We start from the raw sequence: 7,321 nt of genomic DNA on the forward strand, positions 1-7,321 counted from the left end.
CGAGCGGTTCACGCGACCACGTTCGCACTGCGAATCGCGCCCGCCGCACATACACATACACACCGTACACATACACACCGCACACGCACACCGACACGCATTGTATACACACACGCACACCGCCGTCAGCAAATATACCAGCCGCGACAAATTGTATCAACACGCACACACATACACACATATATACACTCTGTAATACATAATAGAATATACTATCATCTTATCACGAAATCCGTATTAACTACATTATTACCACCTTGCATCTCTCCTCCTGGCCGAACCTCTTTGCGACTCTGGCCGCAGCCCGTGACCGACGAGCTACGTCCGCGCAAAACTCCCCTCTTCGATTCCAGAAGTATTACCATATACGCCACAATTTACGCGGATGCAATCAGTCTTGTGATACCCGCTTGTACGAACGGCGGAAAAAATGTACTTCGCCAAAGAGAGCAGCGCATCGTATGACGTGAAGAAGGAATATAATATGTAAGTTTCAACGTTCTATACACAAAAAGAAAACGTTTTTAACATTATGTATGTACACAGTATGGAGCATTGTGCTGTGCGTTTGCTAAGCAGACGTTACAACTTGATGAATACGGGCTATAAATTTTTGGAAATTGGAATCAACGCTGGTCCACCGAGTTACGTGGAGATCGCCCTGGGAGATCATCGCGGACACGAACTGTCGCTGTCTCTCGAAACATGGAAGGGTCTCTGCGAGCAGCGATGGAATATTTACAAGATGTTGCGAAACGAATACAAGGACAATTTTATAAGCGTTGGGCCGCTAACCGTCAGAGTTTGCACGATGAATGACGCTACGCTCGTACGTCTCGATTCTTCGTCCGTACGCATGACGATGACCGAAACGACGCTACGCCGCATGTTCGAGTTTGACGGGTGTATCGATGTAACGTTTGAACGATTAGCCCGACTCGTCGATACGGTTGATATCAAGTATACGCGATTCTCCAATATCACGTCTGAGAACGCTATACGCGATAGTGACATCTTCAATGGATATCAGCTCATCGATTGCGAGCAGTTAGCTTTAGTTTTTAGTACGTACAAAAATCAGTGTAATAAGATGTGAATAAAAAAAATTTTCTTTCGCATCACAACATATGGACTTTCTTTTACTCCCTATCCTTTGTCTCGACGTGCTAGTATAAAACTATATTGAAAAAACTATGTCATAAAACTGGGTCATAAAACTACATAAAAAAAAGGGGACTTTCACTCTATTGAACCATTTCTTCCGTACTTTCTTCGATATCACGTTACCCGCTCCGACATCGTCGCGCTCTATCTTTTCCTAACATACAAGTCTTTGTTACCTACGCATATTTTGCAGTGTCTAGAATTCTATAGTTCTATACGAACACTTATGATCTTAAATGTTCCATATGCAGTGCAAATGCAAATGCATCTTGGACAGCCTCGCTATAGCAAAGAATGCTCCTCGGCATCAGTCTTCTGCCGAATCTTGAGCGCGCGCGAGATTAGTCGAGAGTGACTTAAAACGTGAGTGATTTTTATAAACGTGCAAAAGTATTCTACCATTTAGCGTTAATGGTAGAATACTTTTGCACGTTTACGAGACCGTGGAAGTGGAAGTGACAGTGCGGTTTTTTTTTATAGAAAAAAATTTGTGTTAAAAACTATTATTGGTACCAGCCTGCGCGGTCTCTTGAACGAGCGTCCTTTTCTGTATTCGTTGAAGCTTGAGCGGAACAAGCAAAAGATATCATGAGTAACCTGAAAGACGTGTTATACATCTCGTATGAATACCCCCTAGAGGGGGTAAGTTTTTTCTTTGTACGATAGATTTTTTATTTTAAAATTTTTTAATTTTTTAATTTATAACGTTTTTCTCCAGCATATCGTTGTCGACAACCAACGCGTGGTGCGGCTGCAATTAGCCAAGGAGTTGGGGATCCTCAAGATCCCGTTGGTAAGAGATTATTATAAATTATACATTCTAATTCTAATTCTAATTCTAATTCTGATTCTATTTCTAATTTAATTTGTACTGTTTCTTTTTTCAGGAGACCCATCGCAGCCAGGTATGCGTTCGGGGTTTTATAAACATTTACAATTGGGTGACGACACGTGCGGAGAGGGAGGCGGAACAATTGTTCAGGGAACAATTCTTGGACGTCTGGGACGACGATAGAGAAACGCTTACCATTAAGTCGTTCAGCCATTGATGTTTGATGAGCTGAAAATAAATTCCGCGCGTTGGTTGCACTGGTTCCGTCGCAACCCGAAGTCGGGACACGAAGGCTCCAGTGCTAACCCTCCGCCTCACAGTGATTCAGAGCGCTCAAATTTCAGGAAATTATACCAAAAATAAAAAAAAATTAATTTAATTTTTTCTTCGTTTAAAATGTCATGTTGAATGCTCCTGCTACTTATCTGTTCATGTTAAATTATATCTTTACACAAAAAAAAAAAGTTACGTTTACCAGAACCGTAAAGTCATTGGTTTAATTTTAAATCGATTAAAATAGTCGCTTAACTGCAAATAAATTTTACCGCAATGAGTAAATTTTTTTTTCAGTGTTGCTTGCCAACGTATTAGTACAATCAGCAAGTAACATTTTGTTATATTTTAAACTTAAAATATTCAATATTACATTAAATAATGTAGGAAAAAAATTGTTACAAAATTAAATTTTCAAATTTGTTTTAGTAAAAATGTTTAAAGTTGTTTGCAATACGACACCCAGGATATTAGAAAACATTATCTGAGGAACAGAAATTAGTTTAGTTTACCTGCCAATAGGCGCCAATTTTTAAAATACTGTAATTTAGATATTTCACTTATGACACATATTTCCCATTGTGAAACGACGCAACGAATAAAACTCAACAATATGTAAATTGTTTTTAATAAAAAGCTAAGAGCGATAATTTTTTCTATCGAGACTTTCATCAGACAAACGACGAATAAATGAAATCCACATTTAAAAAAATATAGGAGTTTTGTTATACCCGAAAGTTCCTGAAGCGACTCTAAAAACTATTATTCATCGATTTTCACCAGAATTGCATGTTTTATATTTTCCATGTACGCCATTTTGAATTTTAATACATCCACTTTAGATCTGAAATGAGTGATCTTAAAAACTATTACATCTCTATTCACAACAGGATTATACATTTTTCCGGTTTTAAAGTCCACCATTTTGTGACAACTATTTTGAATCTTAATATTTTGGCTTCAGATTCGGAATCAGCGATCCCAAAGATCCCTATTTAGGAAGAAGAATGGTAAATATATGCAGTAAGTGTATGCAAGTATTTGTTGCCAATGCATTTTTGAAGAGGGCGATGGGCGACGGCGGGTAACGAAAAAAATATAGAACGCATAGCGGCATCGCTGTTTATGTAAACCGAGCAACTAGGGCCCCAGCTATCTGTTTACACAAACAACGGTGCCGCCGACTGGGGACCTTCCAGCGCCTTCCCCGCGCTACGAGTATCCCCCGCGCCTACGAGTTCCCCCCGCGCCCCGCGCTCCCCTCTAGCCCCATGGGTTAGAACCCGCCTTACTTAACTACTCCGAATATCGGCTGAAACGTTTATGATTTTCAATTTGTAAAGATCATTTTAAATATATTATAATACATCGCAGCAAACAACCAGCATATTGGGCTGTATGCTCCTTTTTTAACTTCTGTTTATAAGTTTTTAGTCATTATTAACCTTTACGTTGTATAAACTTTCTGTTACAATTCAACATAGAAAGATTTTTTCTCCTGTAATGTTCACCGATTATTTTTTATGCAAATTATTAATGAAAATTACATTAATCTCATCGGCTCACTCATTCGAAGCGCAGTTTCACTTGCGTTTCTTCATGCACGCACTTTATTGAAATTTCACTTGATTTCCGCCGAGTTGTATCATGTACGTCGTCCAATATGCAAATGAGGACGACAGTAATGTAGAAGTAGCAGTAACCTATCTGCGCAACCGAGTACATCCTACCGTGATTGAACGCATAGCTCGTCAGATTCTGCGGCAGAGAATTTTACGCGACTTTAAAGATCACTCAAAAATGAGAGAACAACGTACATTACTTTGTATTTGAAATGAAATTCGATCTTGACAGGGAGGAGGTACGGTGCATTGAGTAATATTTATATAAATGACTTCGAAAATTCGCTATTACGTGCTTGCGACATGGAAGAATTAGTGTTACTAATTAGTAATCTCATTATTCTTAATCGAGATTTCATCGGGGAAACATATACCGGCATAGCGTCTGAATAGAAAAAATTTCTTGGGAAAATACGATGGCTATCGTCGACAAACCGCAAGAATCTTATTATGGATCATTAAAATTGACCTAGTCAATAGGCATTACGCGTAGTTAAATATACCGATTTCTGGTAAACGCTATAGTAAAACTTTTCTCATTAAAACACGATTATTAATTAATTTTCAATTGAACATATGCGCAAAATATACACTAAAAAGTCGAATTTTTATTAAGAGCAGAGTTGAATATAATATTCGAATATTTAAAATTAGCATCTGTGCGTTAACATTGCAATAAGTTTTTGTATATTCATTTCACGGAAAGAACGGTTTTGCTATAATATCTAAATCTTAAGCTAGATACAAATCTAAAATTTTGTTACATTATCAAAATAATTAGGTTTATACTCAAACTAGTTCCTAGAATGTTAAAACTTTTTGCAGTATTTATCATGTTTAGATTATTTATAATACATTATTATTTTAAGGATTTAACAAAATTATTTTGAGATTCCTATCTATCTTTATATACTTGAGCAAAATATTCTTTCCGTGTAGAAAAGAGAAATAAAACTGAGTTAATACGAACTTTTCCGCTTTAATTAAATAGAGAGGTTATATTTTTTTCTTTCCACGATAGAAAATCGGATATTAGATAATCACAAATACTGCTTAGTAGAAGGAGATGCAGAATATTATAAAATATCTTCGTAAATGTATATCTTGCGGACACGTGTCTGTTTTGTGCCAGTGTTATTGTATGTAAAATGTTTTAATGTGTGTCCCTAATATCATAATGCATTTTTCGTTTATAAGTAGAAAAAATTTAAACCAGCCATTAAAATTAACAAGTACAATTTTGTAAGGAATTTACATTTTTCCGTCTTAATATCTTAACATATCTGAAAATATTGTTTATATATTATATATTTATTTTATATTGTATATTGTATGTATTATTAGGAAGAATCTGATGATGAAGACTTTGTAATGTTTTTAATTGGGATAAATTTGAAAGAGAAGCCTAATTGTATTGTTGGATACATGGAAAATATAACAAACTTTACAATTATAGAGTTTCAACGACATTTCAGATTATCCTTCGAAGTATTCGAGTATTTACTGGAACAAGTTGGTTCGCTATTAAAGCCTACTGGAAATGAAAATAAACAAACTGGTAGTCCGCTGATAGACCCACGAAAGCAATTATTTTCTGTCATTTGAATATTGGCTACACCAGATTTGTACAGGTATCAGGAGACGCGATAGTGTCTCCGGCCATGTTAAAAAAAAAAGTGAAAGGACATAAAAACACTACAAGTCTCTTATCCTGAGCCACTAAAGTTCATTTTTGGGGGGTACAGAACTACCAAAATATAAAAAATTTTGAATCGGACGTAACATATCCTGAAGGCGGCATCGTCACGTGTAATTTGAGCCAAAAAAAAATAAAATCGGTCAAGTCGTTCTGGACATAGGAGTGGTCCAAAAGTGATGATTTTCATGAAAAATGAAGTAACGTCTCCTTATTATTCTTATTATTCTTATTCTTCTCTGTCCGCAGACACATGCACCTTTATTCTCTCTCACCCTTCACTCACACCTCCACCAACTTCGACCCACTTCACCCCTTCCCCATCCCCCTCCCCTTCCCCACCACTCACTCCCACCCCTCCTCCAATTTCGCCTTATCTCACTTTCTTTCGTCCTCTCTCACCCTCTTTGGTCATCTCTCACCCCTCGCCTGCTGAAAGTGTCGAATGGTCACTCAGGGTCGTAATCTTGACAATGTTAACCCTTTGGCCTACAACCACGAGTGAGAGTCGTGGTAAGGAATTTAGTAAGTGAGACTCGTGGTAAGGAGTCTGACTCGTATTGTTTATGGATTAAATTCCTTACCACGAGTCTCACTCGTGGTTGTAGGCCAAAGGGTTAATATGTGGGAGTCATCGGAGGTGAATTGTCTATTTTAATTTTAATAGGTACTCAATGGGTAACGGTCGCCTGTTGAAAGTGTCCGATGGTCATTTAGAATCGTGACTTTAACAATATGAGTAAGGGTCATTTTAATTTTTGAAATATCCTCTTGCTCTCTCGCCACCCCCACTACTCCTCTCTTTTTCGCTCTATCTCACTCTATTTCATCTTCACTCACTCTTTTTCGTCGTTTCTTACTCTCGCTTGCTGAAAGTGTCCGATGGTCACTCAGGTTCGTAATCTTGACAATGTTAATATGTGGGAAGGTCAGGGTCATCGGAGGTGAATTGCCCATTTTAATTTTAATAGTTTCTCAATGGGCAACGGTCGCTTGTTGAAAGTGTCCGATGGTCATTTAGTTGGAGTATCTTCTTCTTCCTCCGCTACCCGCCCCCCCTACTCGTACCTTTTTCGCTCTATCTCACTCTATTTCGTCCTCTCTCACCCCCTTTATCTCTCACACTCGCCTGCTGAAAGTGTCCGATGGTCACTCAGGGTCATTAACTTGACAATATATTTCTCGGTCAGCGTCATTAGATCTTTAATAACTTTTTAACGTGAGATGGATGACTGTTAAATTTCGTGAAGGTTGCAGGAAATGTAGTGAGAAAAAATATCGTGTGCCGCAAATGTGTGTTAAGTGATAATTCTAGATTGAAGAAAGGAATGAAATTAAATTAAAGTTATCAAAATGTTTAAAACACTGCACTGATGAAAAAAAAACTATCCAAAGTTAAGTATCTTTCAGTGATTCTTATTGTATGAATAAGTTTGGAAAAGTCACTTTGAGAGGTAACTCTTAACTATTACGTATTTATATACTGAAGAAATTGTTTGTAATTAGTCCCTAAAAAATGTATTTAATTTGTATCAATAACACAGGCCTGCATGGTTTTGTTGATTGGGATTTTACTATGTTTTCTTACGTAAGAAAACATAGTTAATCTCTGCGTAATCACACAAACATTTTGTGTCAAAAATGTTTTTCTTTGTGTGACTATACAGATATTATCTCGGTGAAAAAAAAACGTACGGCGTTAAAAAAAATATATTTTGAAGATAAATGTTGACA

The 7,321-nt window shown here is 37.1% G+C and overlaps 1 pseudogene; it reads left to right on the forward strand.

Annotated features, from left to right (window-relative positions):
• The window catches only part of LOC108764243 (uncharacterized), a 16,990-nt pseudogene extending 14,777 nt beyond the window's left edge, over positions 1-2,213 (forward strand).
• Positions 2,214-7,321: the final 5,108 nt, after the last annotated feature.

Source organism: Trachymyrmex cornetzi, unplaced genomic scaffold (genome assembly GCF_001594075.2).
Source record: "Trachymyrmex cornetzi isolate Tcor2-1 unplaced genomic scaffold, Tcor1.1 scaffold400, whole genome shotgun sequence".
Taxonomy (NCBI): Eukaryota; Metazoa; Arthropoda; class Insecta; order Hymenoptera; family Formicidae; genus Trachymyrmex; species Trachymyrmex cornetzi.